The sequence below is a fragment of the Zootermopsis nevadensis genome, unplaced genomic scaffold (genome assembly GCF_977971745.1).
Source record: "Zootermopsis nevadensis isolate Lab colony 2312 unplaced genomic scaffold, Znev_1.0 Znev_ptg000061l, whole genome shotgun sequence".
NCBI lineage: Eukaryota > Metazoa > Arthropoda > Insecta > Blattodea > Termopsidae > Zootermopsis > Zootermopsis nevadensis.
Genome location: NW_028259192.1, coordinates 21,876,615 through 21,898,881, shown reverse-complemented (window position 1 = coordinate 21,898,881; position 22,267 = coordinate 21,876,615). Strand labels below are relative to the sequence as shown.

The 22,267-nt window shown below is 37.4% G+C and overlaps 1 protein-coding gene and 1 long non-coding RNA gene across 2 annotated transcripts in view; both read left to right on the top strand.

The window, feature by feature from the left end:
• LOC147871260 (uncharacterized) overlaps positions 1 to 22,267 on the top strand; it is a 266,158-nt gene that overhangs the window by 155,060 nt on the left and 88,831 nt on the right. The window lies entirely within an intron of this gene.
• LOC110830345 (neuroligin-4, X-linked) overlaps positions 9,696 to 22,267 on the top strand; it is a 279,623-nt gene continuing 267,051 nt past the window's right edge. The window contains exon 1 of the mRNA XM_022065136.2: positions 9,696 to 9,972. The gene's annotated coding sequence lies outside the window, so the exon portion shown is untranslated. The remainder of the gene's footprint in view (positions 9,973 to 22,267) is intronic.

The following is a 22,267-nucleotide window of genomic DNA, read 5'->3' as shown; positions in this document are numbered from 1 at the left end:
CCCCTTCCTTGGTTAATTTGAATGCTAGGTGAAGAAGTATTTATTATCTTTGTAGCAAAATACGACAGAGAGGTACCAGAATGTCATAGGAACGGCCAGTGATATTAAACAAAACAAAGAATTAGGACGAAATATATTATTAAATTCATAAAAATAATAATTATTATTATTCGAAGGGAAAATTTCGTAGGAAAATTTGGATAAGCGGAAACAAAATTTGAGTTGAGATTGGAAAGGCGTGCCCCTTGGGGTTCACTGAAATTCCAGTTGTTGCACTGCAGTTATCCTCGTTATTGCAGGTTGCCTAACCCCGTAAAAAAAACGCGACAGACAGACAGACAGGCCCGTAAGGTGTTCCTCGCTCGCCTAGAAACTGCATCGATATGAGACCGTAGTTGTTTAAAATCTAAAAATAACGAGAATGAAGCAAAAATAAAAGAATTCGAACAAAGTAGTGAAGTTAAATGAAAATAAGAAATTAAAAGTAACACGAGAAGCGTAAAATAAGAAACAAGAAAGCTGTATGTATTTTTTGAAATTAAAGTAAGAAGTAATACATAAAACCTGAAATGTAAATAAATGGAAGATGGTGTCAGAATACAAGTAAAAGACGGATAAGACATACAAATATGAGAAAATATAACAAATGAAATGTCAGTAATAGACGAAACTGTACAGAAAACGACAAGAAAACATCACAACAGTCATCACAGATAAATCCCATTTACGTAACAATTTTTTTGCAGTCATTGTATGCTCTTATTTATCAGAGTCTCTCTTTCAGCGTTGAAGAAGAGGTGAATAGAACAACTGTGTTATTGGTAAAGAAAATGTGTCTTTTATTGTTTTATTTAAGGGAATTCCCAGTAGCTCAGATTTTATGGCACTGGTTGGTAGATGATTAATCTTTATTGTACTACAACTGAGGATTTAAACCCGAATTGCATTGGGTTTATGTCCAACCTTTAAGGGTTTACTGGGATGCTAGATCCACACACGGCCATTTGGATAGTACATAAGTCACGAAGCACGATGGGTAAGGAAGGGTTAATGAATAAAGAATTGGAAAGTTTCAGGTCCTCAGGCGAGGCCCTGTGTAAGTCTGGTAGACTCTGAGGTGCTTACTGCCTCCATCATCAAGGTGGTAAATAGCACAGACTCGACGGTTAAACATTCCAGAAGACACTTTATTCTTATATCTTCTTTTGAGATTGAGGCAATTTGCATAATATCATTTTCATTGCCAGACAAACGGTTAAGAAAAAGAAACACTTTTGCTGATAATAACGTGTTTTGACGTGACAGCTGTAATCTCATCAGTAAGTTAAGGGACCAGATGCACTTATGGCACAAGAAGTCACGATTCTGACCTTCAAACCAGTCAGTTTCACCGAGCGTGATAGAAATGGGTATTTGGGGGTAGGTTTCTCATTTCCTAACCACCCCCCGATCTTCAATACCCTAAAGTTAGCTGCCTCCTTTTCCTCCCCCAACTGTCAGATTTATCGCTCCACGGAGAAGATACTCATCCCTCTGCGTCTTGCCTGCCTCTACTGGCTTAATTGCTAAGTCGCGAGGTGTGAGATATATTATGGACTACGTCAGGGGTTCAGTAGGGGTGGCCAATCACAGCTCTCGATCCGTGACGCAGTTCTATGCTTTCGGCTAGGCGAAGAGGATCATTGCCCTGTTCATCAGATGATTATAGGGTTGTAAAATAAATTATCCAGGTTATAATGGTGAAAAAGGTACCAGAGAGTAAAGTTTCACGTTTTGGCCCAATGCATATTAAAAGAAGGAATCCTTGGATTAAAAAGTTACATGGATCCCAACGAAATGATAATAATAATCGACCTGATGATGGAAGCAATGCGTACCTCTGAAACATCGGTTAACTCAGAGACTACGTGGCGCTCTATCCCAGACTTCTGTAATATTCCCAGTGTCAAATTGTATAAAAATCCGTTTAGTCGTTCTTGCCTTATTTTATGCTGTCAGACGGACAGACAGGGCCGATTTTAATAGGGGAAGCGAACCAATATTTTAGGGATACTGCTACGTGTGGTCGCGCTTACTAACAGTTATTTTTTTGGGGGGGGGACGCAGTCACCCGCGATCTTGACATTTGCACACATGACAGGTCACTTACAGAGAGTAAATGTAGGTGGTTAAAATGACCATGCAAATATAATAATTTTTAATGTACATTATGCCAAGTAAAGTATAGTGCTATGTCGTTCAAAGTCAAATTGTACATCAACAAATTCCATGAAGATTCTGTCTTCTGGGTTGTTGCGCCGTGTAGTCTGGTCGATGTTAACCAACGTTTCAGAGGTCATACTGCCTCCATCATCAGGGCGATGAGTATGAAGATTTCTGTCTTCTGGGTTGTTGCGCTGTGTAGTCTGGTAGATGTTTACCGACGTTTCAGAGGTCATACTGCCTCCGTCATCAGAGTATGAAGATTCCTGTCTTCTGGGTTCTTGCGCTGTGTATTCTGGTCGATGTTTACCAACGTTTCAGAGGTCATGCTGCCTCCATCATCGCCCTGATGAGCACCTAAAGAAAAAATAATAATTACGGAAATATATTACATGCGAGGAAATAATTATTATATAAATTGCTGAAATTCTGTAGAGAAATCAGGAGGGAAATTATTCATTGTAATACACAACAGTGGTCATGCTTTCTTGCCTTCACTGTAGTTGGTTCTTTCTCGTTTTTGTACCTCCAATTCCTCAGTATCTTTTCGATCACTGCAGTTTCAGGGTTTTATGTATCCCTGACTACAGAAACAAAGATGGAGTTCTGCCGTAGTGCAATATAACATGTTCGGTGCACTTTGCCCTTGTTCATCACGAAAGGAAAGAAGATTAGTGGAAATAAAAGAAAAAAAAAATCGATTTTGGCAGAGTTTTGGCCGTTACAGGCCACGGGTTAAAGGGCATATCAAACATCGGCAGTTATCCTTGGTATCGATATCAGAGTTTTATGTTATATGAAACGGAGATATCAATTCGAAGATAAAGCTGGGAGTTGTCAATTTCGCTGATCAGCTCTTCTTTTGCTGTGATCTTTAAAGACTGTTCCCGGTGTTAAAAGGCGATGCGTCCTTTGGTATAACGCGTTCCAGCGTTTTTGGCCGCTGAACTCTGTGAACTGGAACCTCGGAGCGAGTCACTTACCAGAAGTTTGCTGGGCGGGATGGCAGCAGGCCGCGTACAGCACACTCCAAATAAAATATCACCATGGTATGAAACACAGGAAAGTCTATTTCACTGCACTACACAACACTAGAAAATTAACACTGCAGAGAGTATTAGATAATTTTATCTTGTTCACAACTCTTCGGTCCTCTTCCAAATCTTCCACTCCTCACAGACCATCGCTTTCTGACATATACGACAAGTCGTGACCTTCTTTTAAAGCGTGACGAGAGGACAAATTAAGTGTTAAAAACACCACAGAGATTTGAAAAATGTACCTAAGCGTGCTGAAGCGTGACTAGGCATGACGTACTGTAAAGGCGTGACGAGATGTGGCCCAAAGTGTCGAAACGTGACGAATATTTTCAAAACGTAACCTGACATCACAAAATCCAGTAAACAAACTAAATCTAATCTAACCTAAACTACCTTAAACCAAACCTAACCCAACCCAACCCAACCCAACCTAACCTAACCGAACCTATCTTAACCTAACTTGTCGTAACTTCATCTAACGTATTGCAAAGTAGCAAAAATTAACATGGATGTGCGTAACATAACGCATGCGTGCCGAAACGTGACTTAGAGAACACGCGTGTCCAAGCGTGACAAAGCGTGACCAGGCGTGATATGCTTTGACCTCGTGACAAGGGGTCACCATATGTGTCGAAACGTGACCAAAATTTACAAAGCGTGACCAAACGTGACAAAGCGTGACTAGGCGTGACCTGCAATAAAGGCGTGATTATAGGTCACCATAAGTGTTAAAATTCGACGTAAATATGAGGGGTGTGTCTAAGCGTGACAAAGCGTGACTAGGCGTGCCGTACTGTAACGGCGTGACGAGATGTGACGAAAAGTGTTGAAACGTGACGAATATCTAGAAATCGTGACGAAGCGTGACAAAGCGTGACTAGTCGTGACATACTGTAACTGCTTGACTGATTGTGGCCATAATCGTTAAAACGTCACAAATGTTTTCAACGTTGTGGTTTTAAAGTACAGACGATGGAAAAAGTCGTGACAATTAATAATTTTAAGTGTGGAATTACAATTCCTGACAATCTTTTTGTAACGAACAGAGAACGTCGGTGTATGTAGCCAAGGTCTGACCCCAGCTTGACCTCCATTTTATTTATATTCTTTGCTCAAATCTCCCATGAGTAGGCACAACTTCACAATAGTAGGCTTTGCCCTTTCAACTGAAGCCATGTAGGCCCATGGCATCACACAGGCTATGAAGTATAGAGGGATGTTGATACGAAACTGTGGATTGAAGCGCAAGTCGCCATGTTGTTTTTTTTGGGGTTGGGGGGCATGCTATTACAAAGTGCTCTCCTCATTCTCTGTCTAAGATCTTTGCTTTTTAGATCAAAGCATAGAAAATAGATCGGTCCATGCTTTTGATACTGGAAATCTTTCTTCTCTATCCTCCCCTTCTTCCAGAGAGGACATATAAATAAATAAGGAAGAGTGTCTTACAAGGAGAGATTCAAACGACTGTACCAAGATGGAGGTCTTTATGAAATTGTTTACGTCGTCCTGTGAAGGCTTCGAAGGCTAATATATGTTTTATGTTCTTTTCTTCCATATTTATTTAACACCCATTTTAATATTATCCATACATTTATTCTGTAAGGGGAGTGGTGTGGACTGAATTCACGTGCGCGGTCTGTCCAGGGAAGTCTCGTCCGTTTGGGATCCAGAAAGACGGAGACGTTTTTGAATAGCTGAGTGACTTAGCTCCTCAAGGTCTCGTCTTATTAAAGTAATTTACTGTCTTGTGCGTTTTGAACTGTATTTTTTTTAATAATGTTAATATGTCGATTTAAATTTTACGTTGGACTAACAGTAAGGGTTATGATGGAACATACGAATCTCTGTTAACTTTTAAGAGAAGACTCTCTCTCTTTCTCCCCCATTATAAAATTTAATCAGAAGACTCACAGCAGTTTCTCAGTAAAATCAAGACAGGCGCACAGACGCGTGGGATATCCTCGAGTCATCGTGTTCCTTATGTCACTTTTCCCGAAGAAGTTTTAAGTTTTATCGGCAAATAAATTGATGCCTTCGTTTCAGTGTGTCTTTATATTATAAAATCGTTAATGGGTGTAACATTGATCAGGTTTTATGGGCCTATAACAGTACATGCCCGGTACGTTAAGTTTACATATCGCTGGGATTTGTCACATTTGGAATAGTCGTTAAATTTCTAACTTATGAGACGTGATCTTGATTTGTTTTCTTAGTGCTGAGTCGGATAATTATTAGTAACGAGGTTCATAATAATCATGTTTCTTTTTATGTTGGCACGGTGTGTGGTCTCATCACCACATCCAGCTCAAGTCAGAAAATGAAACCTGACGTGGCCCTGAAAGGGGCCGATTTACGGCGGGCCGATAACATTAGCTCATGCTGGGCACTAGCTCATCTCTTCTATAGCTGGTATTGGAGGTACACACCTTCCTGTATGTATGTATTACGAACTTTAAATATGGATTTAGCATATTATTCCGAAGCGTCGGAAAAAGAGACCATTTCAGCCTAACATGTGGGGAGAATATGAACATGTACCTGGTCACTGCTAATAAAGCTTGGTCCAGGGATTGGCACAATTTTGAAGCTGCAAAGGGAAGATGGAAACTATTCAAAGCGGTAGATGCATTGGCAGGTACTTTTTCAATTATTATTCGCCCTTCTCTCTTTATGCCTCATAGAAATCTATCCGATCACACCACGCCCATTATATTTTTTTGTCTGCGAATATAAATATATTTTATGCGAAAGCTCCATTCTTCTGTACCGTGCTTGTGTGCTTTCTCGCGAATTTATGGTAGATAAAAACAAAAGAGTGAATTGTATATGCTGCAACAAAGAACTATTAATGTGGCTCAACCTTCGTTTATAAAATTAACGTTTTCTGGGAAAGATATATCGATAGGGCGGACAAAACACTTTTGTGGCATTCTGATTAAAGCGACTGTCTGTAAAGTATTAGATCCGCTAAATCTAAGAGTTTCGTGTACGGTGTGTTGCAGAGAATCGCTGATAAGGGTGTTGGAATCGGAAATGAAAATAGTACATGAAATTTGGGGTTCGAACGTCGGTGAGAGTATAGACTGCGGTTTTTACGATGAAGACTGAGGCGGAACGTTCCTCACGCCTATCAAGAACACACGGGATTTAAACCCGGAAGATTAAGTATTTATATGCAGTAGGAAAAGTAATGTTTAGTTTTAAGCTTGTGAAAATTACTTGGCGTCGTGAATCACCGATATATTTTTTGAGGTTATGTGTGCACACAAATGAACCCACCTCTACAAGTTTGTTTTGTGTCTGGTATCGTTGTCATATTTTTTATTGAACCTGTAAAAATGTCCACATTCATTTGTAAATGTTCACCGTGATAACTGTGCACCCTTTTAGAGATTTTGTTTTTCCACGTTCTAAATTTGTTGCTTGTAATTACTAAGGGCCTTTTTCCTTCCTTTTAACTTTGGCAGGGCTCCAGATTGGATGACATTTATATTATACAAAACAGTAAATGTAAAACAATTGAATCTCCTATAAGAATTAACCATTAGCATTCTGGACTGTGGTATGCGGACGCTGATTGCATGCATGAATGCGAGGGGGGTGGAGATAGCTATGGAACAGGCGTAAAAAAATTGTTTGTGTACTTCGAATGCCGAAGAGTTTGTTGTAATTTGAAAATGCATTTTTTTCTAAGCGGTCATATTCTGTTCATCTGTTACTATGGCAATAAGGACATGGACTGTAGGGTTTGAGGTTTTCACGGCGGTTAGTCTGAAGATGACTGTCTTTTGGGTTGTTTACCGACGTATCAGAGCTCCTTGCTGCCTCCATCATCAGGGCCCTCCTAAGGACATGAAGAATTTTGAGTTCGTCGGTTTTGCAGTGTTTCTTAAAATAAAATAGCCCTTCGTTCATTTTTAGAGTTTGTATGTGTAAGTAATATTTAAAAACGACATTTGTGCCTGACGTGATTTCACATTCGTACACGATATACAGAGATCATTCAAACAACTCTGTGGAATAGAGTCCTTGCTCGAAATTCTCCGTCATTTATGGAATCAGAAGTTTTATAAGAACCGTCTACTGGATCCTGTCCTTCGTTTCATAGATACATTTACTCCACGCCCCAACCCCACAATATTTGCGTAACATTAAGATCTGTTTTAGCGGAATTTTCCCCATCTACGTCTAGGTCTACTCAATATATTTTCTTCAGACTTTTATCACAACACGTACAAAAAAGCATTCCGTCAGACATATCTTTCCCCTTGTTGTGTACATTCTCCTTTCTTCAGGAATTATGTTTAGGAATTTCTGTATAACTTCCTTGCTTCATACGTTATAATACGGTGCTTTTAGAATCCTTTAGAGCAGTGGTATTCAAACCTGGGGTACGCGTACCCCCGGGGGTACGTTAAATTTAAAAAAAAAATATGATAAACACTGAATAATCAATAATGTAACTTATTTAATTTATTTCAGATGTAGATTATATACTATGTATAACTTGAATTATATACCAACAACTTTGTGGTTACAAAGTTGAAGAGAAATTATATCTGGGGGTACGCGAACATAAAAGGTTGAATACCACTGGTCTAGAGCATTCTTTCTCGTAACAGCGTTACTAGGTTTTTCTAGGCAAACATCTTTCCCTAGAATCTCATCAGCTGTTCACACTTAAAGCGAGTTCTCAACCTTCGTGGCTGAAAGCATATTTCTACTTGAGGTTTAGTTGACTATGTATGACATATTCTCGCTGACTGCAGTCATGTCCTCTCTTAATGTAATCTCTTGATATGCACTAATGCAATATTCGGTCGCTACACCTTATGGTGATGCTTGTTTGTATTAGTTTATAATAATTTTACATATATTACACAGGGAATGTTTGCGAAAGGCATTACATATAGGCTTGTTCGTAGTCTAGTTGATAAGTGACATGCATCTAGATTACGTATTTTGGTCCCGAAATGGCAGTAGTGCGTGTTATGTGGTTAGGTGAACTGATCTGGACCATCTCCTTGGCTTAAACCCAGTGCGATAATGCAGCTTACTGCTTAATCGTATGAATATTACTCACTTTTTTTAAAGCACATTTCTTTGCTGGGAGTTTTTAAATACTTATTAATTAAAACAAAGCGAGAATTACTTTGATGCTTTGTATTATTCATTACATATTTTTAAATATTTTTAACTTATCACAAATTGTTTATTATCATCTGTTGATCTTGTAATAAGCTGGGGTTGGTTGGTGGTAATTTGCTGTTAAGGAATTTTGGGCCCTATGGGGTAACATTTATGAATATGTTTGTTTTGTTATAGTCATTTCATGGAAATGATATTAAGTGATTTTGGGGCGTATGGAATTTTATATGGGGGTTTGTGTACTATTTTAAATTTTCTCGTCATTCTTGACGGGAAAATTTACTGCTTTGAATCATAAATGAAATAGAATTTGTTATCTATAGGCCTTCAAAGGTCTCCGCTGTTGCGTTCCATGCCTTGCCAGCTGTACACCCCTTTCTTAGTAGGAGTCTTATAATAGCCGAAGGAATTTTCGTACGATATCTCCAGTCGTTGTAACTTGTGAACAAATATTTATCAATTTTTCAGTAGGAAAACAAATATTAAACAGGGGATGAATCTGTTCTTTGATAATGCGCTGTGCAGTCTGGTAGAAGTTCACCAAGTTTCAGAGGTTCTTGCTGCCTCCTTCATTATCGTCCTGATGATGGAAGCAGTAATAACTTCTCAGACGTCGTTAATCTTTGACCAGACTACACAGCGCAATATCCCAGAAAAGATTAATCTTTGTTCTTACTGCCGTATGAACCTGAAATCTCACCAACTTTGTAACAATACCAAGAGTTTCCTATTCTGATTTATGACGTGAACTTTACTTCACGTATCCACAGAAGCTGTCATATATGAATGAAAAACTGTACAGTGTTATAATCTGTCTGACAATAATTCCTAATAAAATCCTGATGATTGTAACTCACACAGTTGTGAATTTATCTGTTTTATATGGACGTGTAACTAAGCATCTCTCCCTAACTGAGAAACTTAATTTGGGGAAGTTTGGCAACATGTCGAAGGAGATGGGTTGAATTATAAGAGACCAACGAATGAATCACAGATTTGTCATCCTTTAAAAGCCCATTGTTGTCTGTATGAAACTGCTATACGTCTCGGTTTAATAATCGTTACCACTGTATTTTTTTTATTTGTGGGATTTGTATTGCATAGGAGACTGGATGTTTTATAATTGGCATTTAGATATATAATAACTAATAAAATAGTTGTTAGAACCCATCCGGATTCGAACCGAAGCTCATTCTAGTAACGCAAATTAAGCAGCACTGTACAGCGTTGAAGGTGATTTGTGTGGGCCCTGTAATGAGCATATGTTTCTCCATTCGCGAATATTTCCGAAGTTTCAAGCCGAACTGTGCCGAATAAGAAGGCAGGAAGAGACGTGGCTAGAATGTGTCATTATGTGCGTTTAAAATTTACTGATTCGAAGTTTTTAGTTGTTATAAATGTGATATTGTTGATTGAGGCGTTAATGTGATGATGTGTAATGTTAATATTTCGTGTTGTGTGTGAGAAGAACGTGGTATAGGAAAGAAATATTATAAGACGAACTGAATGTGTGCTTTGAAGGCCATTGTGTCATCTTCAATGTCGTCAGGCCGAGCTGAAGGACGGAAATGGTGCAGTCAAGGTAAGTTATGAAAGTTACGCGTAATAAATAGATATACTTTAGTAACGTAAATATAAATACAATCAGTTAATAATGTCACTCTTAATGCTTTTCAGTGTTTCAGAAGACGATACAAAATGTGTGTGTAATGCATTATGCATTTATGATAATATTCTGCCTGCACACGGGTTTTTGCACACGAAGCAATGCACTAGCCCAGTGTGGGGCGCGACCACGTGGGGGCGCGCGAGTGGTTTTATGAGGGGGGCGGGGTGTTGCTTGTATGAAAAACTTTTTTAACGAAATATGGAGAAATATTTTTAACATCCTTTGCTTGGTTGAGGCAGTTTAGTTGTCTTACAGTGCTGTAGAATTCAGAGCGTATATTTTAATAGTTTTTTTAAATTAAATGCATTGAATAATATATACTAAATTGTATAAAATGTATACTCATAGCTAAATTTTATGTCAAATCTGCTTGCTTTCACTTTAATTTTTAATATTCAGAAACTGTTTTTAGATATTGAATTAAATTTTTGATCACTTGTATTTTTCCAGTTTTGTACTAATAGTATTTTCTGAATCAGTCGTAGATGTATAAAACTTTGTTTCCAGCACGAAGATCACCAAAATAGTCTTTTAATAAGTAGTTATTTTAACTGTGCGTTAAATATTAAACAAATTATAAAATTTGCACATGTCCGGAAGTAAACATGGCTTAACAATTTTGGCCCATTCAGCAGAATGTAAGTTTTGTAAATGGCCAACACAATTTCACACTCAGCCATTTCCTAGATATGAAAGCCCATGAAAATTTTTATACGAAACTCCCGTAATATTTATCGAAAATTGGGATATGTCTGCAAATTATAGTTCAAACACCCTGTATAAAATTTCGAGACAATCTGCTTAGCCGTCCTGCAGTTGTTATTTGCATGCAGACAGACGGACGTGCAGAGTCATTTTAACACGCGCTCTGCAGAGTAGCAAACGTGCCTAAAATTTATTAGTATTATGTTACGTAATTATTATATTGTACTTTTTTTTTTAGAAAATAAACCTCATTTGTCGGTCAGCAGAGAAAACAGTTCGCAATATTTGGAGTAAGCTACTGTCTTTCTGGACGCAGCACAGACACCCTTTTAATGCGGAATAATAATAATAGTAATTCAATTCAGTTCATTTATTAGAGTGCTTGACAACAGCCAAGCACTAACAATAAACATAACAATACAAAAACAAACAAAGAATGAACTAATCAATTCATTAATTTATTAAAAAATGATTAACAGTAAATGAGCTAATAATAATTCAATTAATTCAATTTAATTAATTTATTTAAGTGCTTGACAACAGCCAAGAAATAAATAATAATAATAATAATAATAACAATACAAAAACAAACAAAGAATGAACTAATCAATTCATTAATTTATTAAAAAATGATTAACAGTAAATGAGCTAATAATAATTCAATTAATTCAATTTAATTAATTTATTTAAGTGCTTGACAACAGCCAAGAAATAAATAATAATAATAATAATAATAACAATACAAAAACAAACAAAGAATGAACTAATCAATTCATTAATTTATTAAAAAAATAATTAACAGTAAATGAGCTAATAATAATTCATTTCAATTAATTCATTTCAATTAATTTATTTAAGTGCTTGACAACAGCCAAGCACTAAATAATAATAATAATAATAATAATAAAAACAAATAAATAAAGTTTTTAAGCTTTAGGAGTCAGATTGGCCATGGGTCCCGTAAATGAAGACAAATGTGGCCCATTTTACAGCAAGGAAGGCTTGTTTCTACCTGAACATCGGCGCTCGCAGGCAAACGGAAACACGACTTATGCTTTCACTTGGCTCGATCTGCAGATGCAGAAAATTAACTTAAGAAGAAAAGATGTTTTTTCCGAAATAATTTAACATTGCGAAACGATCACTGGAATACAGCTGTAGTTATAAATTAAATCTGGGGTGAACTGAAACGTAAATCGTAAAAGAGAAGAACTTCGAGGTAAATCATCGTGGAAAAGGATTTATTATTTAACGTAAGAAATGTTAGACTCTCTCTCTCTCTCTCTCTCTCTCTACTACACTGGCATTATCTTATGACCTGTTTAACCAATCACACGAAGGATTAATTTTTTTTCCCCGTTTACATTTGTACCTATGAATGCCAATTATGATATTACGTGAAAGATATAAAAGCTTCTTTCGATAATTGGTAACGCTGTCTCAACTGCGCGTAATAAGATTGGAATGTTACAATTAATTGCGAATTGTATTTTGAACTCACCAAAAAAAAAAAATCACGGAACAACTCGGTCGCGATGGCCAATGGTCAGATTTAAAACTTAATCATGTTACACACAACTCATATGAATTTCATTGTAATCTGTTTCATTATCGATTCTAAAAAAAATTGTTCCACTATTTTATTATTTTATTTTTAAGTGTTCTGTCTGACGACAGGTCCGTATGAACAGGATCCTTCCATCCTTTTCTCGGACCTGTTCATATACGTTCTTGGCAGATGATCCAGAAGTGGTTTGCCATTGCCTTCTTCTGTGTGTGAATGGAGTAATTGTTGGGATGCCACGGAGGAAAACTCCGTGTTGCCTAGACCACGGCCTTGCCCAACACAAGTTATAAATTCGGGCACCGCCGGGAATCGAAACTGACTATAAAGAGAAATTTTTACAACATCCGTGCCTAGATTCAAACCCTGGTTCATTTTGTAGCCAGTCACATTCAGAAACTAATTCATTGGAGTAGAGTACTTATCGAAGTAGCTAATAGACGTTAATCTATTTAAGATAATCCTCGGTTTCTATAAAACCCAAAGGTCACTCATTACCTACTGCGCTCACAAGAGCCTGCCGCTGGTCTGTATATTAAATCTTTTATTACAAAGCATGTAAAAGGACACAGAAAGACAAGTATAATTAATCTCTGATAAAAATCGTGGCAGTTATTGTCATACTCAATAGCAGGAAACAACGGATTCAGTCCATGGAAACAAATATTCGTGGGCATATTACAGGATACGCGTTGTCTGATAACAAATGAATAATGTATTGGATACAGCGTTATGGACTTGTAGGGTCTCAAATGTGAAGAACGGCTACCATGTGCGAAGTGGAACTTAATATTACAGTGTTACTTCAGTATAAACGTTCATTCATAGAGAAGTGAAAAGTTCTGTAAATTAAATAAACTATCTTTTGTATTATTTATATTTAAGAAATTGTATTTAAGTTATTATTGATTTGAATCTTTATATAATTATATACACCTTAAGATAGTTCTTTTAGGAACTGAAACATGTCGTGAAAAAAATGATGGTCTAATGTAAATCGAATATTTCGATAAAGAACATCATTTAATATTTTAAATATTTTAAATGTTAATTATTGTAATATTTTAATATTTAATAAGAATTTATTGTGATTAGACGGACAAGATTTAAATAATATATATTATATCACAATATGACGCAACTTTACCATTTCATTATCTTTTTTTTATAAAAATGTATGACTAAACTTTATAGAGCAGTCTTTATCTATAAACTGATGATACGCTTAGTTAGTCGAGTTCCTCGCCTTTTTTGGGACTTATGTTCATTCCCGTGTTAACAAGATCCAGGTACTGGTTTATATTCTGAGCCAGATTATTCCAATCCATGTTTCTTTATTATTTGTGTCTTCGCTTTGAAATATCCCTTCCCCGTGTTCTTTTGTCATTTACTTATCTGACGTGTTTGTACACGTGACATTTTTATTAAAATTAATATGACCTAATACCGGTGAAGTTAGGGTAAATTTTGCTGAATTGTGTTCAGCTTGAAGGAACAAGGTCCTAAACACGAATGACAGATTGGCCAGTTGAAAATTGTAAAATAATTCAATTCATTTATTATAATTGAAGCAGTTCAGATGTTTAGGAATTGGAAGTTTAAATAAATTAATCTAAAGGATTGGGATGATTCAGCAAGTGTGTACCTGATGCCTGTAAATTCTGATTATAAACATTAAATAGGCAGGTTTCTTTAGTATTAAATTAAAAATCACCGTGGAGATATTTGTAACTTCCTTATCTTCGAAGACAGAAAGTTTTCGAAGTTGCTCAATAGAGGGTTTTAATTTCTTATTAGTATGCAGGAAACTTATAAACACAATCTACTTTGCGGTTGGTTTTTCTCAAATCGAATAACTTACTGAAATGAACATAGGTCTATCTGAACATGTTTCGCGGAGATCCAGAAGGCGCGTGTTGCCACTCCAAGAGTGGCGTAATTAACTCTGACGGAAACAGAGAGATTATTTTGTCCTCACTCATTTATAAACTGTAAACTATAAACACAACATTTACCCTTTTACACAGAGTGTGATTCGTTACACAGGGTGTTCCATTTACAACAGCCGAATATTGGAGGAGTCTGGGAATATTACATCGACTAAGAGGGGGCGAAGTGGCATGGGAAAGGAGAAAAATGCATTGTCCAGAACTTTATAACATATACTGTTCTCAAGATTGGTGAAATTAAGAATGATGATTAAATGAGTGGTGTTTGATAAAATGATAAATAAATGCTAGCAAAGAACCAAAAAAGAAAAAGACCTTCTGGAAGACCTGGATGTAGATGGGAGAACAAAACTGAAAGGGATCTTGAAGAAATACACTGTGATGGTTTTAATTTAACTGTCCCGAGATGTTAACCAGGTTTTTGTTAACGCACGGATTCTATAAAGGTAGGGAATTTCTTGACAAGTTCGGAGACTGGAATCTATTAATGACGTGATATTAGAATAAATACGTCGTTATTGTTTGGAAATAAACAATTCGTCAGTTCTAGAGAGAGTGCGAGTGATAAACATAAGCAATTAGTGACTAACTCAATTGCTATAATCCCCTATCCTTTCTTCACACGCACAGCGAACATGTTTCTTAATTCAAAAACAGCGAAATTCTTATTAGACCAGCCATAGATTGATTTAAGATGTTTCGAAAGATTCCATCAACCATTCTTCGTCGTACGTTTTTCTGATATTAACATTCACATTACACGAATATTATGACCAACATTTAGAATTATAATTCTAACGTAATATTTTTTATCCCATACGGACTTTTCATTAGAGAATGTTTGTGTTTCGATTTTAAAATTTTATTGATTAGTTATGAAAACAGAATTGTGCATTAACCATCAACAGTGTCGTCTCATATTTTGGGTGTTCTTTTTTCGTTGGTTTTAGGTTTAAGTAAAAATCGCGCAACTACATCGCGTAACATGTTCATAGGCCACTCTGTTTCGGTCCATTTTGTTCTCCATTCAGGACTTAACTCTTTTACGTTACCACCACAATGAACGTATCTGTGTTGCTTTACTTGGACAGAGGAATATACATTTCTGACGAGAATTGAAGTCTGTTTTAGTTAAACTTCATTGAAATTTAATAGTAGAACAGTGCAGTAATAAAGTGGTCCCATTGTCGACTTAATTGCATTGGACCTGTCAGGCTAGGAATTAGGGTTAGTTTTGTGAGAACACTTTATACACCTGCGCCTATTAATTACCCAGTCAGCCGCTCTGCGACTTGTATAAAACTTTTACTACATTACCAAGCTGGCTAATGGATACATTACCTACGTATAGACAGAATACAGCGCGTCCTGGCTTTTACAAGAACAGAACGTTTTGCAGGAGGGGTAAAAAACAACGCACATTAACAACAGTGTTTCCATAGTTACGGCACTTAAATTCATGTGGCTGGTCGAGGGTGAGGGGTGAGGGGAGAAGAAAAATGCGCTGGAGAAAAGGGTGCATGAAAATGCAAGGAAAAGAAGGAAAAGGATAAACAGGCGGTGGATAAAGTGAGAAGATTTTTAGCGACTGGCTGGATTGATGGAAGGATGAGATGATGATAAAAAGAGGTAAATCCATAGAAAAACGAGAAGGACAGAGGGAAATAGAAATTCCGAAAACAAAAAGTTAGACAGGGAACAAAGAAACACAAAGTCTAGAAAGTTAGAAAAAAAAATTCTGGTAAGAGTAGCGAAATTTTCAGCGGTTTGTAAAAAAAAAAAAAAAAAAGGTAGAAAGACTGAAAGAGGAAATGGAATAATGAAGAGAGAGATTTTCGATAGACGACAGACCGGGAATGTAACAAATAGAATAAGGATTATGGTAGTTGTGGATTTTTGGTTTTTGTCGTGTCAGTGGAACGACGCATATTTTCCACAACCGGAGTTCTGCCTCTCTGTGTAGCTTAAGGTCTTAAACAATTTTACTTTTAACTGTTTTTTTTTCTTCGTAAAACGGACCCTAGTGTGTTATGACCGCGTATAACCGTATAAATGTAAGAGTTGTGTATTGCTCTGCAGATATATTACTGTTTTCTGGTGTGTTTCTGTATTCTGGGCTGCATTCAGAGTGGGGGTCTCGTGTAAAATGTCTGCCGCGTTTGTAAAGATGGCCACTTTTCTTCTCACAACCGCTGTTCTAACCATGGTTTTTAGGGCAGGGAGTTAGAAAACAAACCACGCTGTAGATTAACAGACTTTAGCAACACCTCATTTACGTTTTCCCCCATGAATGAAAAAAAAAAAAACTTTTAAGCAAACTCCAGCTCTAAATTTCCAAAACCTTCCTCCCGTCCGTGAATTTACCTTCCCATATATACCGTGCGTCCTGTTCTCTATCTGCGTAAGCCCGTATCATTTGAGGAAACAGTTTAGGGAATTAAGGGTTGAACTTTCTTTTATTTGCGACGACCGAGGCACTAAAAAGTGCAACTTAAGTTAACACGTTTTTTTGTTGTTGTAGAACGTAATATAGAAACATGGCGGCAGTGCGAAAGTTTATATTCCAGTTTCCATCGATAACTATTTAACCTTTGGAGCTAGTAATATAAAACATGTTATGAAGATTAATAAATGCATATTAATATTTTAAATATTGTTTATCGGTCATTAAGGAACTTCAGCACCAGTAAACGTAATTTAAGCGTTCTTCGTGTGTGTCTGGTGTCCGGAGTTACCCGTTTCTCCTTAGTACTCTGACTGTGGTAATGAAGATCGCTTATGCGGTGCATTCGTGCGTAGTAAATGTGAGGAAGTTAATTATGATTTTGCGTGTTACTGCCTTTATGTTGTGTACTCCGCCATGGTGGTCTAGCGGTTAGAACGCTGGCCTTGTAATCCTGGGGTCTCGGGTTCGATTCAGGCGGTACCCGAATTTATAACTTGTGTTGGGCAAGGCCGTGGTCTAGGCAACACGGAGTTTTCCTCCGGGGGCTTCCCCGGTTTCTCCGTGGCATCCCAACAATTACTCCATTCACACACAGAAGAAGGCAATGGCAAACCACTTCTGGATCATCTGCCAAGAACGTATATGAACAGGTCCCAGTCCGAGAAAAGGATGGAAGGATCCTGTTCATATGGACCTGTCGTCAGACAGAACACTAAATAATATTAAGATGAGGTGGTCTAGCGGTTAGAACGCTGGCCTTGTAATCCTGGGGTCTCGGGTTCGATTTATAACTTGTGTTGGGCAAGGCCGTGGTCTAGGCAACACGTAGTTTTCCTCCGGGGGCTTCCCCGGTTTCTCCGTGGCATCCCAACAATTACTCCATTCACACACAGAAGAAGGCAATGGCAAACCACTTCTGGATCATCTGCCAAGAACGTATATGAACAGGTCCCAGTCCGAGAAAAGGATGGAAGGATCCTGTTCATATGGACCTGTCGTCACACAGAACACTAATAATAATAACTCCGTATTTACATCACAATATGAGCAATCCTAAATGTAAATATATATATATATATATATGCAAAATTAAATGATACAAACGCGTTTATAAAAACAAATGAAACCTCATAATGAAAGAAACAATAACGACAAATACATTTACATGATGACTACGTCACTACACTGAATTCAGTGCAATTTACAAATCGGCTAACAGTAATCAGAATGTAATCACATGTAAATAAATTAAAATTCATAATAAATATAGCCTACAGGCGTACGTTTTTAACCAAGTCATTAGCAGTTCAGGAGATTGATTGGCGTGCAGTGTCGATATATCAGCTGTGAAGTCAAAGTGTTAATGATTCAGTAAAGAGACGTTATCCAAATGTGGAAGTAGACATATGATGTCTTCTTTTTCTTTTACAGGTAAGTGACGATCTGGAGGCTGGACTCCTTCTCCTCGGTGAGTTGGCAAGTTTTGAAGTTAACTTTGCAGTTGTTTTGAGAGTTAGATTAAAATCGCAAAGAAATAAAACACTAAATGTCCACTGCTGGCACAGTTTCAAGTTTTGGGGTCGAATGAAAATCCGATTGGCAGGCTTTGTCTATTTTAATATTTGGAGAAACTTGATAATTCAGAATAATATTTGACGTTTTCGCTGCTGTAAAGATATCAATAGTCGGTCTTCAGAGATGTAACTCCACGTGGAACTGTAGGTAGACACCATAATTTTGTAGGAACATACCGCCTACATCTTAGGGACTGAATTTCACAGATTATTACAAGACCTTAGATTTTGAAATAACATTAAAATTAGAGTGTAATTTGTGTGGCATAAAAGGTGATGTAGGAGAGAGAATGTAGTTCTTTTTTGATTTTTATTTTGTTCAGCGTATGGGACGAAAGATAGCGTAATCCATAAAAATAAAATGGCTGTAACATCTTTTAGTGGCTGGTTTGGCTTAAACGCAGTAACTACCTGTAGTGAAATTTCTAAGAACCGACGCTTTCAGCCAAATATAAAATATGAATTTTGTAACTGCAAATATAAATATTTTATGTCTTTTTGATGTTGGTATTCTGATTTGTGACGCTTTGTGGTCTTATATGTGGAGACCAACGTTTCGGAGAAACATATTGCTTCCATCTTCGGGTACTGACCCACAGTATCGGACATATTCCGCCCTTCAGCGCACGATTCTTTGAGTGCACTTGACAACTTATATCGTATCTTCACGTTCAAAAATTTGTGTTTTGAGTTGGGGTGAGGGGGGGGGGCGCACGGTGGAGACACGACGATGTTATTACGTTAATGGCACCTTGCTTTCTCCCCCTTTTAACCTCCATTCTGCTTCTCTACCTTTTTATATTTTGTCTGCCTATCTTGCCCCCTTTTTCTGTGATGGTTTTCTGAGGCGTGTGGTTTGAGGGTATTTTTGTTGCTTCTCCGTTGAAGCTGAGAAGCACCGGGCGTCCTATTCTGCGGTGTCCCTGTATTTTTGTCAGTGCTAAACAGACGTAAGTTTCAGTGTTGGTTACATTGTTTTCCTGCTTAATCGACGTCATTCAAATGGACGATAAATGTCTTTCTGTGGTTTCCTCTCACTCTTTTTTTACTCTGAAACTTGAAGACAAGGTGATTGATGATAGGACGATGATGAATTGAGGATTTGGGGAGCTTTCCATTAGGTTGTTTATATATATATATATAGCGTGCCCTCGAGAAAAATATATTATGTTACCATTAAATAAAAATGCTGTGACGGAATACGTTAACTCCACATTTTACGAAAACGATTCGTTAATGTAAATTATTCTGGTAATACGAGGCTCGTCCACAAAGTAAGTTTCCCTGGGGCCGTTTACAGAAACAAAACACAATTTCATGGAAATATTTATTGCAACAGATACAGCAAGTGTCCAGCTATTTTTCAACATATTCGCCACCGGAATTGAGACATTTGTCATACCGTGGGACCAACTTTTGAATACCTGTGTCGTAGAAGTCTGCCGCCTGGGATTGGAACCACTGTGTGACAACCATCTCCGCCTCTCTGTCATTCTCAAAACGCTGACGCTGACAGGACAGGAATTTCTTGAGGTGTAGGAAAAGATGGAAATCACTGGGAGCGAGGTCCGGGCTGTAGGGTGAATGATTAAACACCTCCCAGCTGAACTCCTGCAGGAGACTTGCTGTCCGTCGAGCCGTGTGCGGCCTAGCGTTATCACTGACCGCACTTCACAGTCGGCGGGAGCTGGAATAAGAACCTCCATCTTCAACAGCTGCAACGATGCTACTGTGAGAACGCGGGAAATACCGTTAGTGCATGCGCCATGCTACGTCATTGCTCTATCACGTACGCACAGTCGCTTCGCGCAATATAAGGTTTGCTAGCTGCGGGACTAGTGGGAAACTTACTTTGTGGACGCGCCTCGTAGACAAAAAAATCCGTTTCAACGTAGCATGTAAATTGGCTTAACTTGTGTACAGTCGCTGAAGAAAGAATGAATATTTTCACCTTTGTAGCATTTGTCAATATTTGTGTCGTAGTAATTATTTTTTAGTTCATTCCTGTTCGTGTTTTGGGGACTTCACATGCGTGTCATCAGTTTTAAGGCCCGAGTCTGATAACTGCGCTTCACGTATTTGTATTTCCAAGAACTCGCAGCGCGGAAACCCCCATTACACGATCACAGTAATACAAATTTGCATCAATTGTCACTCAAAAACGATGGTTAACCCCGGAAAAGAAAAAAGTATTTACACTTTATTCTCTAAATGATGCCTGTAATAATCTCCTTAAGTGTTATACCAGAGCTTCGAGTCGTTGGATGTAACAAAATTTTAATATACCATGTGTTGGTTTGTTTTTCTTACGCCGTTTAGATGTTTTAGAATTCTTAAGTGGTTATTGACATTAACAATTCAGAGAATGGGCCAGATCTGTGCTCTATACTTGAAATAATCGTCGACTGAGAAAAAAATATTTTCATTTCAGAGACTGTTTCTGTTAAGTAATTGTCGGGACAGTTGGCACGACATTTACTGTCACTGTTTGACTTGACATCAAAGTGTGTTTGCTGCCGTGCGTCATTGGAGTGCATTGTTTGCATTTGAGCAGTTACTCGCCAGTTGTCACTAGCAAGACAGATTCTAGTATAGTGTAAACTGGCCTAATTACCCTACTAGAATTCAGTCTCGCGATGAACCCCCCCAGGCCATGTAAGTTAAAGCCGATACGTTTGAAAGCCAACATTAATAAGTGCTCTGTATCTAACGATTCAATTAAATTCTGTATTTCTATATTATGTACTTCAGTATCCTGCTTTATAATCAACATACTACTCAAAGATTTAAAATTTTCGTTCCAAAACAGCCTTAGGATATAAAAATACATACCATAACATTTTAATATTTATCATACTTCGAAATGTTTCTGTTTCTTATTCTGGGAGGGGCTAGGGGGTGCCGTTTACAAATATCAATCTGCAGATTGTCCTGACCTAGGTTTACTGTGGTTTTCTTCAGTCCTTCCGGGAAAATGCCGTGATAGTATCTTAAAGTATGCCACGACCATTTATTAAATATAATATTTAATTTATTGTTTATTAATCCGTATATAATTTGAAACAATATTATATGAGCTGCTTTCTTCGTCGTTAAATACGCTGCCTATAATAAGTGTTGTTTTCTTTGCGGTACGGACTGAATTCTTAGATATTTTTGAATGAGCCTTTAAGTTATATACAAATCAAAATTCAGCCGTCTCTGCTAGCAAATTGTCACTAATTATCGCCCTAATGTCTTCACTCTTACTCTTTCAGTACGAAAAGGACGAGCGGGCATTGCCTGAGGACCTTCTAACCATAAAATGCTGTTTCTCCCCTCAGAAATCGAAGTATCTCTCACTTCTCTCCCACCAATTCTCTCTTTGCCTCTACTCTCCTGCTATCCTTCGTGTCTACCTATCCCCTGCTTCAAAAGGTTTGGGCATTGAGGGACGTTTATCCTGACAAAAACTGTTTTTTCCCCGATACCTCGATGCAAAGTATAAAGTGTTATTTTGCTGATGTTCATCTAGTACATGTTTAAAATATAACAGGCTTGCCAATTACTGAGTGAACAGTGGACAGTGACGTAAACGCTAGTGAAAAACAGATGTGTTTGCATGTTTTTATAATATTTTTTTAAATATGTTTAGTTATATTAACCAAAGTATAGGGAGGACATCGTTTTATTTAGGGGGACGCAGATTTTTACGAAATTATTACAAATGTACGAATTTCCTTAATAATGCCTTTGAGTGCCCTCATTAAAACGTACCAAAATGGAGTTAAATGACGAGTTGTCTCAAGAAGGGCGATTTTCACGTGTCATTCTTTATTATTACTTTTTAAAAATTTCCTTATCACCTTTTCAACATGCAGTGCGTCCCAGAAAGTTGTATACGCACAGCCAATGAATGAAATAAAGGCATTATTAAACTAAACCATTATGTACGTCAATATTGGGGGTTAATGAATTAACGGCTTAGTGT